The sequence below is a fragment of the Narcine bancroftii genome, chromosome 4 (genome assembly GCF_036971445.1).
Source record: "Narcine bancroftii isolate sNarBan1 chromosome 4, sNarBan1.hap1, whole genome shotgun sequence".
In the NCBI taxonomy this organism is placed as follows: Eukaryota; Metazoa; Chordata; class Chondrichthyes; order Torpediniformes; family Narcinidae; genus Narcine; species Narcine bancroftii.
In genome coordinates this window covers 1342306-1348305 of record NC_091472.1, presented here as the reverse complement: position 1 = coordinate 1348305, position 6000 = coordinate 1342306, and positions in this window count along the sequence as shown.

Sequence of the window (6000 nt, the reverse complement as noted above, 5' to 3'; positions counted from 1 at the left end):
GATAATGATAGTGGTGTTGGATGCGGAAAAGGCTTTTGATAGGGTTGAGTGGAAATTTTTATTTAATTTCAATTTGGACCATTCTTTACTACTTGGGTTAAAGCGTTATATACTAACCCTACAGCACAAATAATGATGAATAGTCTGATTTTATCAGCCTTTACATTATCTTGATCAACTAGGCAAGGCTGTCTTCTTTCACCAGCATTGTTTGCATTGGTAATAGAACCTTTAGCTCAAGCTGTTAGGCAAAATTTGGATATTAAAGGTATGAAAGTAGGTGAACAAGAATATAAGATTAATTTGTTTCCTGATGATGTTTTAATATATCTAACACATCCTAAATAATCCACAAGGGTGCTGCAAAATTTATTACATCAATATGGCATATTGTCAGGTTATAAGGTTAACTGGGAGAAGAGTGAAATATTGTCGATATCAAATGAGGATTATTTAAATTGTAGACAGATTACTAAATTTAAATGGTCTGATAAGATTAAATATTTAGGAGTTAGAGTTAATAAATATCAAGAGTTATATATTTTGAATTATATACCTTTGTGGAATAAGATTAAAATTGATTTACAGAAATGGAAAGATTTGCCATTAACTTTAATTGGGTGACTAAATTGTATAAAAATTAATATTTATGCTCATATACAATATCTTTTTCAATCTATTCCATGTGTGATTCCAAAGAAAAATTTAAAGAATTAAATAAAGTAATTTGATTATTTTTATGGAAGGGTAAACTATCTGGGGTCTCTATGCATAAATTAATGTGGCGGTATGAATAGGAAGGACTTCAATTACCACATTTTCAAAATTATTATGAAGCGGCACAGTTGAAATTCATTAATGTTAATGATGTTCAACAATCACTGGTCTGGGCTAAAGTCAAATTGGATCAAATTTTTGAAAAAGAAATGAGTCAATTTATTTATAAATGGAATCCCTTGTTACAAATATATAATTTACCAGTAGCCTAAAGTCAAATTGGATCAAATTTTTGAAAAAGAAATGAGTCAATTTATTTATAAATGGAATCCCTTATTGTTACAAATATATAATTTACCAGTATTAAGACAAATACTGGATATTTGGTATAAGTTCTCAAGGGAAATTTTTGATTAAATTACTGTTGTATCAGAATAAATTAATTCCGTTTTCTTTAAATAATCCTTATTTGAAAAATTGGAAACGGAAATGAATTAGTATTATACAAGATTGTTTTGAGGGGGGTAAATTTTCTACATTTAATAGATTACATGAGAAATTTGGTATTTCTGAAAATTCTATTTTTGTTTATTATCAAGTTCAAGATTTTTTGCAAATACAATTTGGTAAGGATTTAATTTTACCAAGTCAATCTAAGTTTGAGATTTTAATGGTTGGCAAGGAAACAAAAGGATTTATATCAGATATGTATAGGTTATTGCAAGAAAAGATGGATAAAGTTGGGTTATATAGGACAAAAGAGAAATGGGAGAAAGATTTAGATATTGAATTATCTTGGGAGGAATGGTCAAATATGTGTATTGATAGTGTTACAAAATTAATTAATGTGAGATATAGTATGGTTTAATTATAATTTTATTCATCAGTTATATTTGACTCCTGAGAAGTTGAAGAAATATGGATTTAGTCCAACAGACTTGTGTTTTAGATGTGGAGAAAAGACAGGTACTTTTGTGCATTGTGTATGGACATAAGAGAGTTAAATTTTGGGGAGGGGGAAAATTATTACATTTTGGAGAGATTTATTTACAATCGATTTGCAAATGGATCCAATGATGTGTTTATGGGGTTATATGAATGCTGTTACTTTGGGATTGGTTGATAAGCCGCAATTGGCATTTTTGCGGTTAGGGTTAGCGGATGCAAGAAAATGTATAGCGATAACTTGGAAAAATGATGTGGAATTGAATATACAAAGATGGCCATAGTGAACTGCAATCATGTTTATATTTGGGAAAAATAACTTACAATTTGCAAAATAATTATTCTTCTTTATTAAAATGTGAAGCTTATATTTGGATTGTACGGTTATCGATCTTGTGTAAAGAGTTGACACAATGATGAACTAATTTTAAATGTGAGAGGTGGGGGAGGAAGTTAAGTTGATGTAGTTAGTAGAGGGAGGGAGGGGTGGGGGACATTATCATTACTACCATTATATTTTATATTTTTCTTCCTTTTTTATATATCTGTATTTGTATCTTGTATTTTTTGTTATATTTTGTAAACTTCATATTTTCTTTTTAAATCAGAGCTTATGGTGCGCCTGACCAGACCCAATTGGGTGGACAAGCTCCCCTGGGTGCTCCTGGATACATGGACAGCACCCAAGGAGGACCTCCAGGCTTCCTTGTCCAAGTTGGTGCACGAAGCACCCTTTAACCTCCCCAGAGAATTCCTTTCCGCCACCAAGGGCACAGAAAGGGCTGCACTGCAAAAACTGAAGGATAGGTTGGGCTCCCTTGCACCACGTCTTCCCTCCCACCACAGACACCACCCCACCTTGGTGCCCGCAGACTTAAAGACAACAGACTATCTGTTCATTCGCCAAGGTGCACACTCCCCCACCCCTCCAGTGACCATACAAAGGTTCCTACAAGGTGGTCCACAGCAACAGCAACGTGTTCACATTAGACACTGGGGGCAGGGAGGAACCCTTTACAGCTGACTGCCTGCAATGGAAGACTTAAACTGTTTTTTTTTCTGCAGCTGCAAGGCTGAGAACCTGTTTGTTTTTTTAAGAATCAACATACATAATCTAATTTACACCATGAGGGCCAGGATGCATATTTAAGTAGACACAGCTAAATTCCACCATGGGGCTCAGGATGAAGTTGAATCAGAAGACAATATCCAACTTCCACCATGAGGCCCAGAGATGCAGTTTTCTTTTGTTGGTCGCAGACTTGTCAGGAGACCTTGGAAGATAATTAAATCATTTGTTCAAAGAGATAAGATCTGAAGTAAACAACTTTTGGGTAATATAAGCCATGGTTCCACTGCTGAAGTTGAGACTCTCCAAGTGGTGGCAACATCTCTCAGCAAGAAGAACTTCAAGAGTCCAGCTAACGTCCCGGTCAAGGGAGGTAGAGAAGCTGCTACTGGCGCCCCGACAACCTATACAAGTGTGCAGCCATTGCCTCGCTTCAGCAGTTGGGACCAGTCCAGGCGTTGATAAGTATAATTGGGAAGGGCTTGCATATTGTAGTGTGAATTCAGCTTTAGATTTAGTAATAAAGCCTTGTATAAATTGAACTGCTCTTGGTGTGTGTGTGTCTATTTTCTTTTGGTAGCTCAAACACTGTGACCAATCTAAAACAATCAAAATGAGGTATAAGTTTACCCAAGACACTGCCTGAAGCCCACACATCTCGACCTCGGCCACCTGGTTGCCCTACAGCCAACCAAGTGTAGGGGCAGGCCCCAAAGGCAAAACCAACCCAGGACTCGGAGGCTTTGCACATTATTGCCTGTTACAGTCGCAGCAGAGGAGCAGCTGTGTCAAGATGGTGCCACCAAGGTCATCTTTTCCACTGGCCGGGTTGGGTCCGTATGCACACTGGACAGTGTCATGACGCCATTTCTAGTGTGAGGGTGGGACTTACCCGTGGCCTTATAAGGTGCAGCGTGGGAAGCTTCAATAAACAACTGGAGTGCAAACGAGCCCACTGACTACTGGTCTCGTTTTTGCTGACTCCGTTTAGCTGCCACTACAATCCTTCTCTAGATGGAGGTGGTAGGCCAGGCAATGGAGACCCATACACTCCTGGAATCTTTTTCAACAGAAATTATTATGACAATCTTAAAGAAAGACAAAGATCCACTATTGCCATCTTCCTCTAGGCCTATTTCATTATTAAATACAAACTACAAGATAATAGCCAAAGGCCTGGCAAATAGATGGGCAAAGTATTTGCCAAAACTAATAAACAAAGATCAAGTGGGCTTTGTGCAAAAAAAGATGGGCAACAGGTAACATTGGCAGACTGTTGAGTATAATGCATTTGACACAAACTAGAAATGAGAGGGGTCTAGCCATGGTTCTGGATGTAGAAAAGGCATTTGACAGACTGGAATGGGATTTATTATTCAAAGTGCTGGAAAACTTGAGGTTAGGCCTATCTTTAATAAATTGGATAGGGGTGCTATATCACACACTGGTAAGTTGTAACCAGTGGACAAATTTCTCCAGCCTTCTCACTGACAAGGTCTTGTAGACAGGGGTGCCACTATCTCCAGCTCTTTTCATACTGGCTATGGAACATTCGCCAGAATCCAGACATTAAAAGCCAGGAAGAACACAAGATCCGTCTATTTACTGATGATGTGTTGATATATCTGACAGACCCAGTAACATCATTATCCAGAGAGCACTGGAGGACTATGGAGAGATCTCTGGGTATAAGATCAATTGGGATAAGAGTGAAATTATGCCACTTACGATGGGGAACTATAATAAATGTCAAGAGAAAAATAAAGTGGCCACTCTGACAGAGTATATAGATATGTTTTTGGGAGATAAATTGGGGCAGGTTTTTTTGTGTAGGTTACATACAAACACTTTAAAACAGATTTTATTTAAAATACTGGAGCTCTGCTGGACATGTCGGCCCTGAGCCCTTGCAAAAGCTTTGAAGAGTGCCCAAGAGATTTTACTAATGGATTGTTGTTTACAAAAAGGCAACAGATGAAATTACCTGTTGGAGCCGCATTCTGCCTGGAGTGGAACTTGCTGTTCTAGGAGGGTCATGTGATTTTGCAAGCAGAGAGAGTAAAACAGAATTTGTGTGTGAGAGAGACAGAGAGACCCACACACACACACACAAAGATCAGTTCTGCGGTTTTACTGTCAGCAGCAGCTGGGACTGGAACAGGACAAGTTGGCAAGCTTGTGGAAAAACCCCATTTGGAAGACAGGTTGCGAGTGCCTGGTTCAGCCTGGTCAAAGCCCTTGTGGTTCATGCAAGAGAGGACTGGCTGTCTAATGTTTCACTTGGAATAAGGGAAACAGAAAGGAACTCTGTGGTGACCTGAAAGGAAGAGGTTATCATCTGGAGAACCCTGAAGTGGAAGGTTTCTTTGGCAAGACACTGACATGGCTGTTAATAAGGAATAATTTTGTGGATGTCCAACGAACAACAAATCTCTCTCTGAAAACTGACACAAACCTTCCTGAGCAGTAACCATTTACCTTTCAAGCACCAAAGCCTGGTGAACTTTATAAATGTTAAATTCTGTGCACAGTATAAGAATTGCCTGGAACCAGTGAACTTGAAGGAGTGAGGTGAGATTGGACTGTGAACCAAAGAACTTTTCTGAACTTACACACACATTACATACACGTGCATTTAGAATTAGAAGGGGGTTAAGTTGGATTAGTTAAGTCAATAGTTTTCATGTTTAAAGATAATTAAAAGCAACTTTTGTTTAAATAGCCATTTGACGATGAATATCGATTGCTGCTGGGTTTTGGGGTTCTTTGGGCTCATAACATCACAAAATGGGACTAAATACTTAGGAGTCAGAATAGATAATAATTTATACAAGTTAAACAACCACCCCTTTGCTGGGAAAAATCAAGGCAGTCCTGAACAGGTGAATGTCCTTGCCCAAAACGCTAGTGGACAGGGTCAACTGGATTAAAATGAATGTGTTGCCAAGACTTCAGTATTTCTTCCAGACACTGCCTATGGTGTCACCCCGGAGATTTTTCCAAAGCTTGCTCTCACGTTTGAGAGCATTTTTATGGAATGATAAAGTAGCCAGGATCTCTATGGAGAAATTGACCTGGGATTACAGTCTGGGTGGACTACAAATGCCAGACTTCAAAAAATACTATTGGGCAGCCAAGTCAAGATACATTTCCTCACTCAATGAAGGAGGGAAGGTACCATCCTGTGATAGTACAGATTCTATCACCAATGTGTATATGTACATATTTTCAGATGGTAGTGTAGGATGACTGTGATTGGCTTAGAGTGT